A 21,489-nucleotide genomic window follows, 5' to 3' on the forward strand; every position below is an offset into this window, starting at 1 on the left:
AAGGTCCTGGAGTGGCCTAGCCAGTCTCCAGATCTCAACCCCATAGAAAATCTTTGGAGGGAGTTGAAAGTCCGTGTTGCCCAGCGACAGCCCCAAAACATCACTGCTCTAGAGGAGATCTGCATGGAGGAATGGGCCAAAATACCAGCAACAGTGTGTGAAAACCTTGTGAAGACTTACAGAAAACGTTTGACCTGTGTCATTGCCAACAAAGGGTATATAACAAAGTATTGAGAAACTTTTGTTATTGACCAAATACTTATTTTCCACCATAATTTGCAAATAAATTCATTAAAAATCCTACAATGTGATTTTCTGGATTTTTTTTTCTCATTTTGTCTGTCATAGTTGACGTGTACCTATGATGAAAATTACAGGTCTCTCTCATCTTTTTAAGTGGGAGAACTTGCACAATTGGTGGCTGACTAAATACTTTTTTTCCCCACTGTATACTTAGGTTGAAGTCATTAAAACTTGTTTTTCAACCACTACACACATTTCTTGTTAACAAACTATAGTTTTGGCAAGTCGTTTAGGACATCTACTTTGTGCATGACACGAGTAATTTTTCCAACAATTGTTTACAGACAGATTATTTCACTTATAATTCACTGTATCACAATTGCAGTGGGTCAGAAGTTTACATACACTAAGTTGACTGTGCCTTTAAACAGCTAGGAAAATTCCAGAAAATGATGTCATGGCTTTAGAAGCCTCTGTTAATTGGAGCTGTACCTGTGGATGTATTTCAAGGCCTACCTTCAAACTCAGTGCCTCTTTGCTTGACATCATGGGAAAATCAAAAGAAATCAGCCAAGAACTCAGAAAAAAGAATTGTAGACCTCCACAATCAGTCTGGTTCATCCTTGGGAGCCATTTCCAAACGCCTGAAGGTACCATATTCATCTGTACAAACAATAGCACGCAAATATAAACACCATGGGACCACGCAGCCATCATACCGCTCAGGAAGGAGACGTGTTCTGTCTCCTAGAGATGAACGTACTTTGGTGTGAAAAGTGCAAATCAATCCCAGAACAACAGCAAAGGACCTTGTGAAGATGCTGGCGGAAACAGGTACAAAAGTATCTATATCCACAGTAAAACGAATCCTATATCGACATAACCTGAAAGGCCGCTTAGCAAGGAAGAAGCCACTGCTCCAAAACTACCATAAAAAAGACAGACTACGGTTTGCAACTGCACATGGGGACAAAGATATTACTTTTTGGAGAAATGTCCTCTCGTCTGATGAAACAAAAATAGAACTGTTTGGCCATAATGACCATCGTTATGTTTGGAGGAAAAAGGGGAGCCTTGCAAGCCAAAGAACACCATCTCAACAGTGAAGCACGGGGGTGGCAGCATCATGCTGTGGGGGTGCTTTGCTGCAGGAGAGACTGGTGCACTTCACAAAATAAATGGCATCATGAGGAAGGAAAATGATGTGGATATATTGAAGCAACATCTCAAGACATCAGTCAGGAAGTTAAAGCTTGGTCGCAAATGGGTCTTCCAAATGGACAATGACCCCAAGCATACTTCCAAAGTTGTGGCAAAATGACTTAAGGACAACAAAGCCAAGGTATTGGAGTGGCCATCACAAAGCCCTGACCTCAATCCTATAGAAAATGTGTGGGCAGAACTGAAAAAGCGTGTGCGAGCAAGTAGGCTTAAAAACCTGACTCAGTTACACCAGCTCTGTCAGGAGGAATGGGCCAAAATTCACCCAATTTATTGTGGGAAGCTTGTGGAAGGCTACCTGAAATGTTTGACCCAAGTTAAACAATTTAAAGGAAATGCTACCAAATACTAATTGAGTGTATGTAAACTTCTGACCCACTGGGAATGTGATGAAAGAAATAAAAGCTGAAATAAATCATTCTCTCTACTATTATTCTGACATTTCACATTCTTAAAATAAAGTGGTGATCCTACCTGACCTAAAACAGGAAATTGTTACTAGGATTAAATGTCAGGAATTGTGAAAAACTGAGTTTAAATGTATTTGGCTAAGGTGTATGTAAACTTCCGACTTCAACTGTACCTCTTCATAAGATCAAGACAATTCGTATTGCATGCTGCATATTTCAAGTGCACTCGAAAACAGATATTTATCTTATTTCAGTCTGGGAGCTAACTAGCTATATCTGTTCCTCTTCATCAGACAGCAGCTCAGGTTTTCACAAGAGGCTGTGTTTACATCGTAGATAGAAGTAGTCCATTGGCTGCCTTCATCACAAGGGGTATGTACAGGAGTTTTGATTGGTTCCAAGTTTAGTCGTTTGTCAAATTTGCCTGGGCGGCCGAGCGTTGAAATATACTTTTTATGAGAAAATGTGCAAGAATTGAAAGTACCAACAAATGTTGTTGTCATCATAAGAATGTTTTACTGTGATATACAAATAAATCTGCTCCTCCCTTGACGGGGATCGATCAACTTCAAGTTTTAAGGCACGTGTCAAACTCATTCCACGGAGAGCTGAGTGTCTGCGGGTTTTTACTCCACCCTTGTACTTTATTGTTGAATTAAGGTCACTAATTAGTATGGAACTTCCCTCACCTGGTTGTTTAGGTCTTGATTGAAAGGAAAAAGGAAAAACCTGCAGACACTCGGCCCTCCGTGGAATGAGTTTGACACCCCTGTTTTAAGGCTTCGGCCCACCACCTAGCTCTTTTAGAATGTGCCTATGTTCCGTGTTAATAAGCTTATCAAATGAAATTACCCTTTCTCAGCATTTAGCAGACACTGTGCGATTTGCAGTAACAATTAGGGTTAAGTGACTTGCTAAAGGGCACGTCAACAGGTTTTTCACCTAGTCAGCTCAGGGATTCAAACCAGCAACCTTTCGGTTACTGGCACAACGCTCTTAACCGCTAGGCTACCTGCAGCCCACAATCGCTTACGGCATGGCTCGTGTGGGTTGCAGCTGAGAGTATTATTAATGAAAACATGATGAAATCCAGTTATCGAGCATTTAATCTCGGTTAATCCAGAACTAAAGTCTTATGTAACTGGTCAGATGTTTGATTCAATTCTGGGTCCATACATGTTGTCCTGTTGGAAGGTGAACCTTCGCCCCAGTCTGAGGTCCTGAGCACTCTGGAGCAGGTTTTCATCAAGGATCTGTTCATCAAGGATCTACTTTGCTCCGTTCATCTTTCCCTTGATCCTGATTAGACTCCCAGTCCCTGCCCCTGAAAAACATCCCCACAGCATGATGCTGCCACCCCCATGCTTCACCGTAGGGATGGTGCCAGGTTTCCTCTAGACATGACACTTGGCATTCAGGCCAAAGACTTAAATCTTGGTTTCATCAGACCAGAGAATCTTGTTTCTCATGGTCTGAGAGTCCTTTAGGTGCCTTTTGGCAAACTCCAAGCGGCTGTCATGTGCCATTTACTGAGGAGTGGCTTCCGTCTGGCCACTCTACCATAAAGGCCTGATTGGTGGAGTGCTGCGGAGATGGTTGTCCTTCTGGAACATTCTCCCATCTCCACAGAGGAACTCTGGCACTCTGCAGAGTGACCATTGGGTTCTTGGTCACCTCCCTGACCGAGGCCCTTCTCCCCCGATTGCTCAGTTTGGCCGGGAGGCCAGCTCTAGGAAGAGTCTTGGTGTTTCCAAACTTCTTCCATTTAAGAATGATGGAGGCCACTGTGTTCTTGGGGACCTTCAATGCTGCAGTAATTTTTTAGTACCCTTCCCTAGATCTGTGCCTCGACATAATCCTGTCTCGGAGCTCTACGGACAATTCCTTCGACCTCATGGCTTGGTTTTTGCTCTGACATGCACTGTCAACTGTGGGACCTTATATAGACAGGTGTGTGCCTTTCCAAATCATTTCCAATCAATTGAATTTACCACAGGTGGACTCCAATCAAGTTGTAGAAACATCTGAAGGATGATCAATGGAAACAGGATGCACCTGAGCTCAATTTCGAGTCTCATAGAAAAGGCTCTGAATACTTATGTAAATAAGGTATTTCTGTTTTGTATTTTTTATAAATTTGCAAACATTTCTACAAACTGGTTTTCGCTTTGTCATTATGGGGTATTGTGTGTAGATTGATCAGGATTTGTATTTATTTAATCCATTTTAAAATAAGGCTGTAAAGTAACAAAATGTGGAAAAAGGGAAGGGGTCTGAATACTTCCCGAATGCACCGTATACACCGAGTGTAAAAAACATTAGGAATACCTGCTCTTTCCATGACATAGCCTGACCAGGTAAATCCACTTCAATCAGTGTAGATTAAGGGGTGGAGACAGGTTAAAGAATGATTTTTAAGCCTTGAGACAATTGAGACATGGATTACGTATGTGTGCCATTCAGAGGGTGATTTAAGTGCCTTTGCCCAGGATATGGTAGTAGGTGCCAGGCGCACTGGTTTGAGTGTGTCAAGAACTGCAACACTGCTGGGTTTTTCATACTCAACAGTTTCCTGTGTGTATCAAGAATGTTCCACCACACAAATGACATCCAGCTAACTTGACACAACTTTGGGAAGCATTGGAGTCAGCATGGGCCAGCATCCTTGTGGAACGCTTTCGACACCTTTTAGAGTCCATGTCCCGACAAATTGAGGCTGTTCTGTGGGCAAATGAGGGTGCAACTCAGTATTACGAAGGTGTTCCTAATGTTTTGTACACTCAGTGTATATAAATATATATACAGTGGGGAAAAAAAGTATTTAGTCAGCCACCAATTGTGCAAGTTCTCCCTCTTAAAAAGATGAGAGAGGCCTGTAATTTTCATCATAGGTACACGTCAACTATGACAGACAAAATGAGAAAAACATTTCCAGAAAATCACATTGTAGGATTTCTAATGAATTTATTTGCAAATTATGGTGGAAAATAAGTATTTGGTCAATAGCAAAAGTTTCTCAATACTTTGTTATATACCCATTGTTGGCAATGACACAGGTCAAACGTTTTCTGTAAGTCTTTACAAGGTTTTCACACACTGTTGCTGGTATTTTGGCCCATTCCTCCATGCAGATCTCCTCTAGAGCAGTGATGTTTTGGGGCTGTCGCTGGGCAACACGGACTTTCAACTCCCTCCAAAGATTTTCTATGGGGTTGAGATCTGGAGACTGGCTAGGCCACTCCAGGACCTTGAAATGCTTCTTACGAAGCCACTCCTTCGTTGCCCGGGCGGTGTGTTTGGGATCATTGTCATGCTGAAAGACCCAGCCACGTTTCATCTTCAATGCCCTTGCTGATGGAAGGAGGTTTTCACTCAAAATCTCACGATACATGGCCCCATTCATTCTTTCCTTTACACGGATCAGTCGTCCTGGTCCCTTTGCAGAAAAACAGCCCCAAAGCATGATGTTTCCACCCCCATGCTTCACAGTAGGTATGGTGTTCTTTGGATGCAACTCAGCATTCTTTGTCCTCCAATCACGACGAGTTGAGTTTTTACCAAAAAGTTCTATTTTGGTTTCATCTGACCATATGACATTCTCCCAATCCTCTTCTGGATCATCCAAATGCACTCTAGCAAACTTCAGATGGGCCTGGACATGTACTGGCTTAAGCAGGGGGACACGTCTGGCACTGCAGGATTTGAGTCCCTGGCGGCGTAGTGTGTTACTGATGGTAGGCTTTGTTACTTTGGTCCCAGCTCTCTGCAGGTCATTCACTAGGTCCCCCCGTGTGGTTCTGGGATTTTTGCTCACCGTTCTTGTGATCATTTTGACCCCACGGGGTGAGATCTTGCGTGGAGCCCCAGATCGAGGGAGATTATCAGTGGTCTTGTATGTCTTCCATTTCCTAATAATTGCTCCCACAGTTGATTTCTTCAAACCAAGCTGCTTACCTATTGCAGATTCAGTCTTCCCAGCCTGGTGCAGGTCTACAATTTTGTTTCTGGTGTCCTTTGACAGCTCTTTGGTCTTGGCCATAGTGGAGTTTGGAGTGTGACTGTTTGAGGTTGTGGACAGGTGTCTTTTATACTGATAACAAGTTCAAACAGGTGCCATTAATACAGGTAATGAGTGGAGGACAGAGGAGCGTCTTAAAGAAGAAGTTATAGGTCTGTGAGAGCCAGAAATCTTGCTTGTTTGTAGGTGACCAAATACGTATTTTCCACCATAATTTGCAAATAAATTCATTAAAAATCCTACAATGTGATTTTCTGGAGAAAAAAAAATCTCAATTTGTCTGTCATAGTTGACATGTACCTATGATGAAAATTACAGGCCTCTCTCATCTTTTTAAGTGGGAGAAATTGCACAATTGGTGGCTGACTAAATACTTTTTTTCCCCACTGTATATATATATATATATATAAATATATATATATAGAGAGAGAGAGAGAGAGAGAGAGAGAGAGAGAGAGAGAGAGAGAGAGAGAGAGAGAGAGAGAGAGAGAGAGAGAGAGAGAGAGAGAGAGAGAGAGAGAGAGAGAGATTTCTGCCTCAATATCAGGAAATGTACATAGTGAACTCGTACTCTACTTAAATAGAATGCACTATTTCAGAACGTGACCTACCGCTTGCATGTCAATATCAGACTGGGAAGAACTGACGTTCACAATCTCCCCCTGTCTGGAAGTGTAGCCAATGACATTTGCCATATTCACATCTGACTTGAACCAACCAATAGAAATACATAAACATTGAATACATATTTCTGCAGTGGCAAGTTGAAAGATAACCAACCCTGTTACGCACGCATACCGTTGTATCATGATCTACGGTACCATTTATGTTTACGTAGTCTGTCCACGAGAGATTATCGTGCATCCCATAGTCAATAGGGTCTGAGCCATGGCCCTCGACTAAACCTAGCCAACAATAAGTAGCCCATTCTCTATTCAGATTACCTTCAGGTTTAGTTAATCGGATATGCTCTAATTTGAGTATTTCTTAAAGGCATTTTGAAGCATGGAGACAGAAATCTCTCTATCTTGATAAAATTAAATTATCCTAATAGGTAGGGGAAAAGAAAGACATGAGAGAAATGTGTTCATTAAGAAAGGGTATAATGAACTCGAATGAGCAACAGCCATTTAGCTACTGTAATATGAGTGGCTATAAACAAGCCTTTTTCAAAGCTCCAGACATTATGTCATACAAGCCATATGGGCAGAAGCAATAGACACACAATGATGATTCATGAATAAATTGATTAAGCGTGACCTTGGTCTTGGGTGACAGATACTGCGTTTCCTCAAATGGTGGTTGGAAGGCTTGAACATCAAGCGTATCTTTAAATGTTAGGAAGCATGAGTTTGTACTCACTAAAGTAACAACACAGTGTGGTCAAAGACTTAAATCCTTGTTCACGCTGCAGGCCTTAATGCTCAAATCAGTTTTGTTTTTCAAATCTGTTTTGGAGTACTGACTGCCCATACAGCAAGATACAAGTGACCAAATCAGATTTGAGTGTGTTCAGATAGCAGTCATTTGCTGACATGGCTAAACTAACTGATATAGTAATGGGTGTGCGCGCAGTGGTGTAGGCTGATTGGTGGTGGTGCTCGTGCTTCCTATCACTCAGAAGTCACAGTGCCTTCAGAAAGTATTCATACCCCTTGACTTATTCCACATTTTGTTGTTACAGCTTGAATTCATAATGGATTGAATATATTGTTTTCTCACCCATCTACACACAACACCCCATAATGACAAAGTGAAAACATGTTTTTAGAGATTTTAGCACATTTATTGAAAATGAAATACAGAAATATCTCAGTTACTAAATTATTCACACCCTTGAGTCAATTCATTTGGCAGTGATTACAGATGTGAGTCTTTCTGGGTAGGTCTCTAAGAGCTTTGCACACCTGGACTGTACAATATTTGCACATTATTCTTTAAAGAATTCTTCAAGCTCTGTCAAGTTGGTTGTTGATCATTGCTAGACAGCCATTTTCAAGTCTTGCCATAGATTTTCAAGCCGATTTAAGTCAAAACTGTAACTAGGCCATTCAGGAACATTAAATGTCGTCTTGATAAGCAAATCCAGTGTATATTTGGCCTTGTGTAAGGGTTGGGGTGAGGTGTGACCAAGGTGCGGTGCAGGTTATACAGTAGGCAGTAGGCAAAGATGGTGAAACAAGGATCTTTACTGGTGGTCCCAAAGGCAAAATTCTAAATAACGGACTTATCACAATAAAAGAAAGGTGGAGCAAATAAGTCTCCAAAAACCGGCTGACAGCCAAAATACGAAATACTACCTAAGACTGAAACAAATAAAGAAACAGGGAGAACACTTCTCAAGTACCTGTACATAGATCTCCAATCAGACACTGAGTAGTACTGCTGGACATAGAGAAACTAGCAGAGAAAACTGAGCAAGGGAACACAGGGAAGTGAGGGCATAAATACACAGCTGAACCGATAGACACAGGTGAAACCAATAGGATGATAATTAGTCTGCTAAATGGCATATTATTATATTATAGTCCCGATTGTGAGTGAGGAGGTGCCTAAGGTTGTTGGAGGATGACACCTAGTGGGTCGCTCCGGAACTGCGACCCCCTCCTGTAACAGCCTTGTGTTTTAGGTTATTGTCCTGCTGAAAGGTGAATTTGTCTCTCAATGTCTGTTGGAAAGCAGACTGAACCAGGTTTTCCTTTAGGATTTTGCCTGTACTTAGCTCTATTCCATTTATTTGTATCCTAAAAAACTCCCTAGTCCTTGATGATGACAAGCATACCCATAACATGATGCAGCCACCACCATGCTTGAACACATGAATAGTGGTACTCTGTGATGTGTTGTGTTGGATTTGTCCCAAACATAACGTTCATAGTGTTAATTTCTTTGCCACATTTTTTGCTGGTTTACTTCAAATCAAAAAACATTTCAATTGTCACATGCTTACTTATTGGCCCTTCCAAACAAAACAGAATACTAATAATATTAATAATATAAAAAATATATAATAGTAACACAAGGAATAAATATACAATGAGCAATGATAGCTTACCAGTACCCAGTCGATGTGCAGAGGTATGAGAAAATGTAGGTAGATATGTACATATAGGTAAGGGTAAAGTGCCTAGGCAACAGGATAGATAATAGACAGTAGCAGCAGCATATATGATGAGTGTGTAAGTGTGTGTGTGTGTGTGTGTGTGTGGCCAATGTGTGCCTGTGTGTGTGTGTGTGTGTGTGTGTGTGTGTGTGTGTGTAAATGCAGATAGTCCAGGTAGCTATTTGGTTAACTATTTAGCAGTCTTATGGCTTGGAGGTAGAAGCTGTTCAGGAGCCTTTTGGTCCTGGTACCGTTTGCCATATGGTAGCAGAGAGAAGTCTATGACTTGGATGTCTGGAGTCTTTTTTAGGTCCTTCCTCTGACACCGCCTGGTATAGAAGTCCTGGATGGCAGGGAGCTCAACCCCAGTGATGTACTGGGCTGTACGCACTACCCTCTGTAGCACCTTGCGGTCAGATGCCTAGCAGTTGCCATACCAAAGCGGTGATGGAGCCAGTCAAGATGCTCTCAATGGTGCAGCTGTATAACTTTTTGAGGATTTGAAGGCCCATGCCAAATATTTTCTGCATTATCATGCCCTCTTCACGACTGTGTTGGTGTGTTTGGATCATGATAGGTCCTTAGCGATGTGGACACCGAGGAACTTGAAGCTCTCGACCCGCTCATCTGGAGCCCCATCGATGTGTTTGGCCTTCCATTTCCTGTAGTCCATGATAAGCTCCTTTGTCTTGCCCACATTGAGGGAGAGGTTGTTGTCCTGGCATCACACTGACCTCCTCCCTGTAGGCTGTCTCATCGTCGTCAGTGATCAGGCCCACCACCGTCGTGTCATCGGCAAACTTGATGATGGTGTTGGAGTCGTGCGTGACCACGCAGTCGTGGGTGAACAGAGTACAAGAGGGGACTAAGCACGCACCCCTGAGGTGCCCCCATGTTGAGGGTCAGCGTGGCAGATATGTTGTTGCCTACCCTCACCACCTGGGGGCGGCCCATCAGGAAGTCCAGGATCCAGTTGCAGAGGGAGGTGTTCAGTCCCAGGGACCTTAACTTAGTGATGAGCTTGGAGGGCACTATGGTGTTGAATGCTAAGCTGTAGTCTATGAACAGCATTCTCACATAGGTGTTCCTTTTGTCCAGGTGGGAAAGGGCAGTGTGGAGAGCAATAGAGATTGCTTCATCTGTGGATCTGTTTGGGCGGTATGCGAATTGGAGTTGGTCTAGGGTTTCTGGGATGATGGTGTTGTCACGATTCTCTAAAGCAGAACCCAGAAGCAGACCAGGACAAGGTGAGTAGAACGAAGGTGAGTATTTATTTACAGACTCAAATGTGGAAGCAGAATAATCCAGGAGACGGAGCGGGCAGCGGAGGTGAGTTGGTGGGAGTGAATAGGCAGAGCCAATGGTGTCACAGAAGCCACCGACGACCAGGCAGGGGTGGGGTGAATGTTCCGGGAGAATGACTGTAGACAGAGTAAACGGAGGTGAGTACACGGCAAGCAAAAAGTACAGAACAACAAAACTAACTCTAGTAAACTTGAGGCTGATACGCTGACACAACATACTGTTCATGGCTAACGATCCGGCAGGGAATGGATGTCAGGTCAGAGCTTATGAAGTGGAGAGGTGATGATCAGGACCAGGTGTGCAGATAGCTGATGAGATGCAGGTGCGGGTAATAGGGAGATCTCCCGCCTAGCTTCATCACCTGGCAACCAGACAGGGTGCATTCAAGAACCTCAGGAAACAGACTCCAGAACAGAAAACAGGCAACACAGGCAGAAACAGACTCAGAAAGCGGGATTCATGACAGGTGTTGATGTGAGTCATGACCAGCCTTTCAAAGCATTTCATGGCTACAGCTGTGAGTGCTACGGGGCGATAGTCATTTAGAGTTACCTTGGCGTTCTTGGGCACAGGGACTGTGGTCCGATTGAAACATATACAGTGAGGGAAAAAAGTATTTGATCCCCTGCTGATTTTGTACGTTTGCCCACTGACAAAGAAATGATCAGTCTATAATTTTAATGGTAGGTTTAAAATTTTGCCCCCCCCCCCCCCAAAGGCGCGGACTGCGACCGCGCCACACAAACACAAGAGGATAGGGGCCGGGTGGGCACCACTCTCTCTCCACCCCCCGTTGCGCTCCTGATCTGGTCCCGCTAGCCGGAGCTGGACTGGACACCGGTGGAACAGGCACGGGCCGTGCCGGACTGGACACACGCACCACTGGCTTGGTGCGGGGAGCAGGAACGGGCCGGACCGGGCTGACGACGCGCACCACTGGCTTGGTGCGGGGAGCAGGAACGGGCCGGACCGGGCTGACGACGCGCACCACTGGCTTGGTGCAGGGAGCAGGAACAGGCCGGACCGGGCTGACGACGCGCACCACTGGCTTGGTGCAGGGAGCAGGAACAGGCCGGACCGGGCTGGCGACGCGCACCACTGGTTTGGTGTGAGGGGCAGGAACAGGCCGGACCGGGCTGGTGACGCGCACCACAGGCTTGGTGCTAGGGACAGGAACAGGCCGGACCGGGCTGGCGACGCGCACCACTGGTTTGGTGCGAGGGGCAGGAACAGGCCGGACCGGGCTAGCTAGCAGGCTAAAATAACTAACTTTAGCTGGCTGGCTTGCTGGCTAAGATAACTCCATATACCGGTAAGATTATTTTAATAACTGGTATTTCCAAAACTTTGGTTTACTTTAATGTAGCTGTAAGCTAGGTGTTGATAGCAACTGGCTGACTCATGTAGTGCTAACATAACGTTAGCAGGCTGGTAGGGCTAATGTTAGCAGGCTACTAGGGCTAAAGTTAGCAGGCTAGTTGCCTAGCAACCTTGCAAGCTGATTTGTAACAATAGATTCATAAAATATTTGCTTGTAAATTGGCTGAAATTAAAATGAAACCAGTAGGCATGAGTGCAAATGATTTGGTTTAATTTGAAGTTATACATTTGAAGTTATTTCTGTTGGAGTTTACATTATAGGGAATAAGCTGGCTTGCCGGGTCCTCCATGTAATGTCACACCCCGCATGACTTCGGCTTTCTTTCGGAATTCTGAACGGTTTTATGTAATAACTCAAAAAATAGTAAAGTGAGGTGTAACTTAGCATTGGGACATTTGATGCGTATACTAATGCAAATCCATATGTTACATGTGGTTACGTTTATTCTATTTACCCTTTAATGCTGGCGGGCAGGCTGAATAGAATATACCTCTATGAAGAAAGTTCTGATGGCTCTCTACCTCGAGTCCCAGGGTGCACTTGAATCGGCCAGTCTGAGAAAGAAAATCATGGAGCCTTGTTGGAATTTCAAAACAGAGGCACCAGGGCAAAGGGGATGCTGCTACTCTTAGAGTTGGTTCTGAAAGAAAAGCTTCTGAAAGCCCACCAGTATTATTCTGCGGTCCACCCATAGAATGACATACTGTATATACTCAGAACTCTTGTTCTTTCCATGACATAGACTGACGAGGTGAATCCAGGTGAAAGCTATGATCCCTTATTGATGTCACTTGTTAAATCCACTTCAATCAGTGTAGATGAAGGGGGGGAGAAAGGTTAAAGAAGGATTTTTAAGTCTTGAGACAATTGAGGCTGTTCTGAGGGCAAAAGGGGGTGCAACTCAATATTAGGAGGTGTTCCTAATGTTTTGTACACTCAGTGTAGAATTTCAAACAGATCCTATAATAGTGAATTATCGGATATACAGTGGGGGAAAAAAAGTATTTAGTCAGCCACCAATTGTGCAAGTTCTCCCACTTAAAAAGATGAGAGAGGCCTGTAATTTTCATCATAGGTACACGTCAACTATGACAGACAAATTGAGAAAAGAAAATCCAGAAAATCACATTGTAGGATTTTTAATGAATTTATTTGCAAATTATGGTGGAAAATAAGTATTTGGTCACCTACAAACAAGCAAGATTTCTGGCTCTCACAGACCTGTAACTTCTTCTTTAAGAGGCTCCTCTGTCCTCCACTCGTTACCTGTATTAATGGCACCTGTTTGAACTTGTTATCAGTATAAAAGACACCTGTCCACAACCTCAAACAGTCACACTCCAAACTCCACTATGGCCAAGACCAAAGAGCTGTCAAAGGACACCAGAAACAAAATTGTAGACCTGCACCAGGCTGGGAAGACTGAATCTGCAATAGGTAAGCAGCTTGGTTTGAAGAAATCAACTGTGGGAGCAATTATTAGGAAATGGAAGACACACAAGGCCACTGATAATCTCCCTCGATCTGGGACTCCACGCAAGATCTCACCCTGTGGGGTCAAAATGATCACAAGAACGGTGAGCAAAAATCCCAGAACCACACGGGGGGACCTAGTGAATGACCTGCAGAGAGCTGGGACCAAAGTAACAAAGCCTACCATCAGTAACACACTACGCCGACAGGGACTCAAATCCTGCAGTGCCAGACGTATCCCTCTGCTTAAGCCAGTACATGTCCAGGCCCGTCTGAAGTTTGCTAGAGTGCATTTGGATGATCCAGAAGAGGATTGGGAGAATGTCATATGGTCAGATGAAACCAAAATATAACTTTTTGGTAAAAACTCAACCCGTCGTGTTTGGAGGACAAAGAATGCTGAGTTGCATCCAAAGAACACCATACCTACTGTGAAGCATGGGGGTGGAAACATCATGCTTTGGGGCTGTTTTTCTGCAAAGGGACCAGGACGACTGATCCGTGTAAAGGAAAGAATGAATAGGGCCATGTATCGTGAGATTTTGAGTGAAAACCTCCTTCTATCAGCAAGGGCATTGAAGATGAAACGTGGCTGGGTCTTTCAGCATGACAATGATCCCAAACACACCGCCCAGACAACGAAGGAGTGGCTTCGTAATAAGCATTTCAAGGTCCTGTTGTGGCCTAGCCAGTCTCCAGATCTCAACCCCATAGAAAATCTTTGGAGGGAGTTGAAAGTCCGTGTTGCCCAGCGACAGCCCCAAAACATCACTGCTCTAGAGGAGATCTGCATGGAGGAATGGGCCAAAATACCAGCAACAGTGTGTGAAAACCTTGTGAAGACTTACAGAAAACGTTTGACCTGTGTCATTGCCAACAAAGGGTATATAACAAAGTATTGAGAAACTTTTGTTATTGACCAAATACTTATTTTCCACCATAATTTGCAAATAAATTCATAAAAAATCCTACAATGTGATTTTCTGGATTTTTTTTCTCATTTTGTCTGTCATAGTTGACGTGTACCTATGATGAAAATTACAGGCCTCTCTTATCTTTTTCAGTGGGAGAACTTGCACAATTGGTGGCTGACTAAATACTTTTTTCCCCCACTGTATATGGGTCCACCAGTGTCCTAGTATCTATACTGTCCAGCCGTTATGTTTCTTTGAGACATTAGCAACATTGTGAGTCAGTGTTTTTAGAGCTGGACTCAAGGAAAATAGGCTTCCCCATGTGGTCGCACTTTTCAACAATGAGCTTGAATACATTACCACAGCATGTGTCAGCATGTGAACTACAAATGTAATGCCATGCTGATGAAAAATTAATTATGTAGAATGCGGGGCTGGAACAATTGAAGAGTTTCATTCCAAAACGCTAGATATCAATTTTCAGAAATGTTGGTAAATTAGCTTTTATTGTTTAAGTGTAACAAGTTTTGAATTTCATGTTGTATAATTACACAAAATCTGAACAGTTCCCATGCCTGATATTACTGTACATTCCTTTTGTTGTTGTAAGTGCACTTTTAATGTCGCACACTTCCTTCTCCTTCTGCATTCCCCCTCATCAACATCCCCTGCCCCCCTTACCTCTTTCCTGTCTAATGTACCCATGTGGAAGAGGTAGGTTACTGAGAAATTGTCCCATGAAATCATAATTAATTCTATATGTTAAAACACTTATAATGAGTTTATATGGTCGCTGTTTTTTAATAATGGTCTCCCAATGGTATCCATAAACAATAATTTCTGATGAAAAAACACAATTGTGAAAAATGTGTGGATATGGCGTTTTGGAAATAAACTCTTCAATTGTAACATCAGTAACATCAAATAGTAATAATACCTCGACTTTCTTAAATGACTGTGGCATAAATACAGTTTTTAAAAAACGTTCCCACCAACTTGTTCAACTTGACCTACTAAATCTAACTGACTTGGTAATTTGGTGAAATCCTGACATTACAAATGTGAATGAAAACCCCTTTTCTCCATATAAAATTATAATGTATGGCATTTGCAGCACTGACTGCATTACATTTAAGGCCAGGTGTAACATCAGAACCGACTGGCTCCAGGCCATCTATAAATCACTGCTAGGCAAATCCCCGCCTTATCTTAGCTCATTGGTCACCATAGCAGCACCCACCCGTAGTCTGCGCTCCAGCAGGTATATCTCACTGGTCATTCCCAAAGCCAACACCTCCTTTGGCCGCCATTCCTTCCAGTTCTCTGCTGCCAATGACTGGAACGAATTGCAAAAATCTCTGAAGCTGGAGACTCTTATCTCCCTCACTAACTTTAAGCATCAGTTGTCAGAGCACCTTACCGATCACTGCACCTGTACACAGCCCATCTGAAATTAGCCCACCCAACTACCTCATCCCTATATTGTTATTTATTTTGCTCTTTTGCACCCCAGTATCTCTATTTGCACATAATCTCTTGCACATCTAGCATTCCAGTGTTAATACTAATTGTAATTATTTTGCACTATAGCCTATTTATTGCCTTACCTCCATAACTCGCTACATTTGCACACACTGTATATATATTTTCTGTTGTATTTTTTGACTTTATGTTTTTTTACCCCATATGTAACTCTGTGTTGTTGTTTTTATCGCACTACTATGCTTTATCTTGGCCAGGTCGCAGTTGTAAATGAGAACTTGTTCTCAACTGGCTTACCTGGTTAAATAAAGGTTAAATAAAAAAAAATAAAAAAACATGGTGATAGTAAGGGAGAATTAAAAAAGATGACACAGACACAAATATTCACACTGACAAACAGACTCACACGTACACACACACCCAAACCCAGCTGTGCCATCCTCCTTAAAGGTGTGGGATTAATGAGGAAATAAATAAATAAAGTCAGTGTTTCACTCACGACCTCACCCCTGGGAATGTTATCAGTGTGACAGGCCTAGCTTACAGCGCTCGCTGCTCTCAAATGTCAGGCAGACACAGTCGCCAGTATGGTGGTCCATTCCTAATGATCCACATGCCTGCCAGCCCAGCCCTTTACCTGCGCACTCCATGGCCTTTCTCTCCTCACAATGGGCTGGAAAATGAACTATTCTGATAGCAGAGGATGACAGGAAGGGAAACTCTTGTCTATAGGCTCTATATTCTACAATGTCAATGAATGATGGAGAGAGAGGAATACTTTTTAGTGCAGAAGAAGCACACACTGAGCTGAGGGATGGGTTTAATAGCACGTTTCTGGCTGTAAAACTCTGGTCTGTATCCTTTTACATGATATACTTCCATTCCCTAGCCACTGTGGGTTGAACACATAGACAGACAGAGGGTATGATATTTACGCTAGTGTGTCTGGGTCTGGGATGGCATAGCTCTGCTGCTGGGACAGTAATAATAGCTGGGATGCTTACCAAATGGCAACCTATTCCCTACTGCACTATAAAGTGGATAGGGTGCCATTGGGACTGATTCAACGGGACTATAAATCGGGGACGGAAACATTGGGCTTGCATTCAAACACTTTAATTATTATTTTTAGCAATGAATGGGATGCATTCTTCCTCTCTTCCTTTCTTCTTCTGGCTCCACAACATGTCTCTAATCCAGACTGATTGGAGGAAACGCCGTCGGGTTCTATTTCCTACCGTACCGAGATGGAGAGACTGTACTCGACCACGGTTGAACACAGCGACTCCAAAACAGATGGATGAAATTATGTCAGACTGTCATTAAAAAGGGGGCAGTAATTACCAAATTAGAGCCTTAAATCTTTAAACTGTTTGGTGGCATGTTGGTCTCTCCCACACAATGACACAATTATTTACCCAGAGTTCCCAGAGGGTTTGGGAGGGGACGGGCGGAGAAGCTTTAGAAGTCTCAAATGAGACATCCAGACACCCTTGTAAACAAATCATAAAATCTGCACTTAGCAACAATGTGACACAAAAAAAACATAACACAAATTTGAAGGTCTTGGTGACCAGACATCCTCAAAACACATTGATGGAGTCAAGGAGATGTTTTAAATCATGTCACATCCCTGTGTCCCTTAACCAACACTGAATAACACTGAATAAAATGTAACTCTAAGTTAGTCTTTAGTTATGGAGAACAATACCTGCTTAAGTTTTCAACAACAAAAAAGTAAAACTGAGCTATAAATAAGCAACCTATTCTGGGAAGCGTCTCTCAGGTGCCCTCAAACAAGAATTTCCTTTTTGTGTCAAATGTAGCGTTTGGAATGATGCAGTGTGTCATGTTCTATGAACACAACTCTGAAGGAGGTGTCAAACTTGCAAATAAGGGACTACGCTTGTCTCTGTGGGTCTTATGAGAGGAAGTAAAGGAACATCAGTACTCTCTGTTTTCACTGGAAATACACCTGGGCTGTTGTTCAGGGAGCACCATTGTAGTGTTTCAGATCAAATATAAGCCCCTCTACCATGCTCACTGTGGAAGGCATACCATTGACACCCTCTGATAGCACACACTTGTGTCTGATAGCACACACTGATCTAGAAGCATGAGTCTGAACACTCTGTGTTCTTATGAACTTTTACTTAAAGTATCTCTATCCCCATGGAATAATTTCAACTTTATTATTTGACAAACCAGGTTGCCTGGCCTACGCTAGCTGTCTCCACTTTCTTTGAATGAGAAGCATAATTACTGAGAGAAGGTGCTTGTTGTTGTAATAGTTTCAGGGACAACACTCATTAACAGTTTATGATTGATTGGTAGCTTGGACAAAACTGGTCAAGGACAAATAAAGACAATAGGCTGATGTATGATCTTGCGCTCTGCAATATCACTACCAACAGCTGTGCTAAAGCACAGATCATGAATAGCATCGCTGGCTGTGTTCAGGTAGATTTTTCATAACATCCCTAGTTCCATTAGAGGCCCATAGTTGAGTCGCAACATGGAGTCTATGCAGTAAAACAATATCTCCAACTGTAAAAACACACATATCATAGCACAGAGTGCAGTTTAACACACCTTGTTATTCCTCTAAAAGTCCTGTATACCTACAGACCTGCCTGACTGAACTAGAAGAATGCACCTCTGCTTCACTTTCTTCCAATGTCTTCCAGCTGATCACTGATCATCCGAGATCAAAGGACAAGAGAGACATTTGTTCAAATTACCTGTGAAACCCCAGCGTCAGGAGAGAGAGGGATGCGGGGGAGTGTTCAGACGTGAAAATTCCTCACACATACAAACCTTCATGCTCTGTGGCAGGCTGTCAATCACACCCACTGCAACAGATAGTGTTTACTACCAGAAAATATGTAAATGCACACATTTACACGGTACTTACAACTAGCGATTTTATCTTTTTTTTTGCTCTTCTCACAGTATGTATCCTTGTATATAAATATGGTATTTTCGCCAGATGTGAGTAGCCTATGTAAAGTGTCAGTCATGGTTTTGCTGTATAGATTTTCAGCACACTATACCCAAAAAGGTATTCCATTTCAAGTTCTACTCAGTATCAATGTAACAGTTGATTGATGCGTAAATACCTAGAATGAGTTACAACTGTAGAGAAAAACGTATTGTCTCTCTCAGCAGCAGTTTCACCTGGGTTTCTCACCTGATTTTACAGAAAAGCTAAAGATTAGGTGTGGGTGTTTACACATATTTATAAATGTGTATATTAGTAGGTTGCATATGTCTTAGCATAGTTGCAACTACTCAAGTCTACCAAGTCAGAAAACTCTTCAAGGACTGGATCCCAGTTTTAAACATCTTAGACCTTTCAATCAAGGTTGTGTTTTTCTCTCTCTAATCAAGTCAACCCATCGATTGGGTCTCCCACCTGGGAACAGGGGTTGTTATCATTTCTCCACAGACCTTTGACAGCTAGGGGGCTTCTGTCCAATTGGATGTGGCCTCCTGGCTCAGTGGAGCCCCAGGTACTGTAGCTCTGCTAATGACTAAGGAAAGGCCAGTTAGTAAGGATCAATGATCCCTGATCTCTGATCCATCTGGGCACTGGCTGTAGACCTGGGTTCAAATATTTGTTTTGTTTCTACTACTATTGAGTCTGTCATGAGGGCCAGATGGGTGGGGTTTGCACATTTGGGACTATTAAATTGGTTCAATTACACCAGGCAAGGTCAATCAAGCGCAGCTAAAGTATTTGAAAGACAACAACTTGAACCCACGTCTGCCGGCTGCACAGGCTGATCAGTAGTCCATGCTGACAGTAGCACTTCTAGAGCTCCCGGCCGATGCACTGTCTATAGGTGTGGAAGTCTCTTTAATCCTCCAATATTGTTCACATATCTCTATGTAGGCCCACTAGAGCTGTTAACATTGTACACAGCATATGTGTTTAAATTTCTCTGGGACGCAATTACCAGCCAACAATAATTGAACAAAGCCCTGTTATACTGGTCAAATTAAAAAGGGTTGCTTTGTATTTGGCCCATTTTCCTTAATGGATTATTTCAAGTGGCCATAAGTGGCTCTATGGGACCACCATAAGTGGCTCTGGATTGTAATTTCACAGAGCAGTAGGTGAGTGATTGAGTAGTTCAAGCGACACATTTGAGTGGGTGGCCGTGTGCCCTTTGAGTGGACTGGAGGGGGTGCGTAAGAGAGTGAAGTGATGGTTAAAACAATGTGGAGAGATTTTCTAGGGTCGCTCGGGTCTACTTTGCTAAAAAAAAAAAAATATACCTTGGGGCACTTTATCTAATCCGTCCCATTTTCGCATATGTTCAGGAAGTAACAAGGTCTGTAGTTTGCAGGGTTGCATCTCTTTAAAGAGAGATGGAGTACCTACTGGTGCAAGGCATATTTAATGAGTAGTTTTATAATTCCTCAAAATATATATTCTTGCCACACCTTTTAGTCATCTGCACCCAATAGAGAGTAATGGAGAACAATGTTACGGTTTACAGATATAAAAGATATAGCCATCGTTTACCTTGCTTGTAGGTACTATATATTATGACAAAATACTGGAAGAAACATTTTACATCAGAAAGAACCTTGAACAATATTGAACTCATCTGTGCACCTTCTGGTGCAGCCTACACTATATTGCTAAATAGAGCAAATATAAATGTATCTCTATTTTCATCAGCAAAATGTTAATTTTTATGTGCTATTTATGAGAGCAGGGCAGATGCGGCTTGTACTTTCAATAGGATGCATTAAAATGTTCATTACTGGGTTTCCAAGCAACAGAATCAACATTATATTTCAATGTGCTCTTGTTGTAAATGGTTCAAAGCAATTAATGCTACTCAAGGAAACTTGAGTAGTTGACTATGGCAGCTATGATTAGAGACAGCTGGTTCTGGACTTTTTGTTGTCCTGTTGTCGTTGACATCTGTACAAGTCATTTGAAATATCTAGACATTAATATTTATTATGCTATTAGCTGTGATGGGTGTTACTGTTATGGCATGTTTACGTTGCTGTTACTGCTCAGCTATAAGCTATTAGCTAGCTAGCAGCTATCTGGTTTAGTCAGCTGTGTATAAGGATGCTTCCCTGCTCTCTGTACCATTTATCTCCAACACAGGCTCAGCTGGGAGAGATGAAAACAGTACAGTAAATGGGGTTGAGACATCAATTCACATGAAATAATACAGGGCTCAATAGTGTCCTCTCCAACCGGCTATGTTACGGTAAACAGCGAAGCTAGCTGACATTTCCCACCCATTGATTCCCATCATTGGTTTCAACCTTTGAGTTCCTCTGCCTCTGACCTACACCAGTTCCATGGGGGAAGCACAATGCCAGCAAGACACAGACAGCGGCCTCCTATCGATCAACAGGGGCCTAAAAATAAAGCCAGGGACCCGGCAACGACAGATGCAGCAAAAGCACCACATCGGCTAATCGATGGTGACCTAGAAAATTCTTGGCTCCAAATCAATACGCCACACTTTTCTAATGATTGCTGGGATGTGTCTGTCTCTGACACTCTCAAGGGTGGAGACTGAATGAAGGAAAATGTCAGGTGGAAAATAGGTGGTGCCTCTTTTTTCTGGAGTTTTACTGTCTGGGGATGAAATTGCTTCTATTCCAATGTTAGCCGAGCGTCAAATACTTCTTTCAGAGCTCTGGAATACTATTGGACTGGTGAGTCAATGTTGTATGATGGAGGTGTTGCTGTCAAATAAATCCTGAGGTTTTTTCAATATCCACCCCAGTTAGACTTTAAAATAATGTATACAGTGTCGTTCTGCAAACCCAAAAATATGTAGATTTTTTTTGGTATATTTTGATATTTTACAGTTTGATCATTCTTTCTCCATGATCTGCCCCAATGTCTCTCTGTCTGTGGTCGCTTGCCCTCTCACTTGCACCGTCTCCCCCTCCAT

Source organism: Coregonus lavaretus (assembly GCF_964263955.1).
Source record: "Coregonus lavaretus genome assembly, chromosome: 2".
Classification (NCBI taxonomy): Eukaryota; Metazoa; Chordata; class Actinopteri; order Salmoniformes; family Salmonidae; genus Coregonus; species Coregonus lavaretus.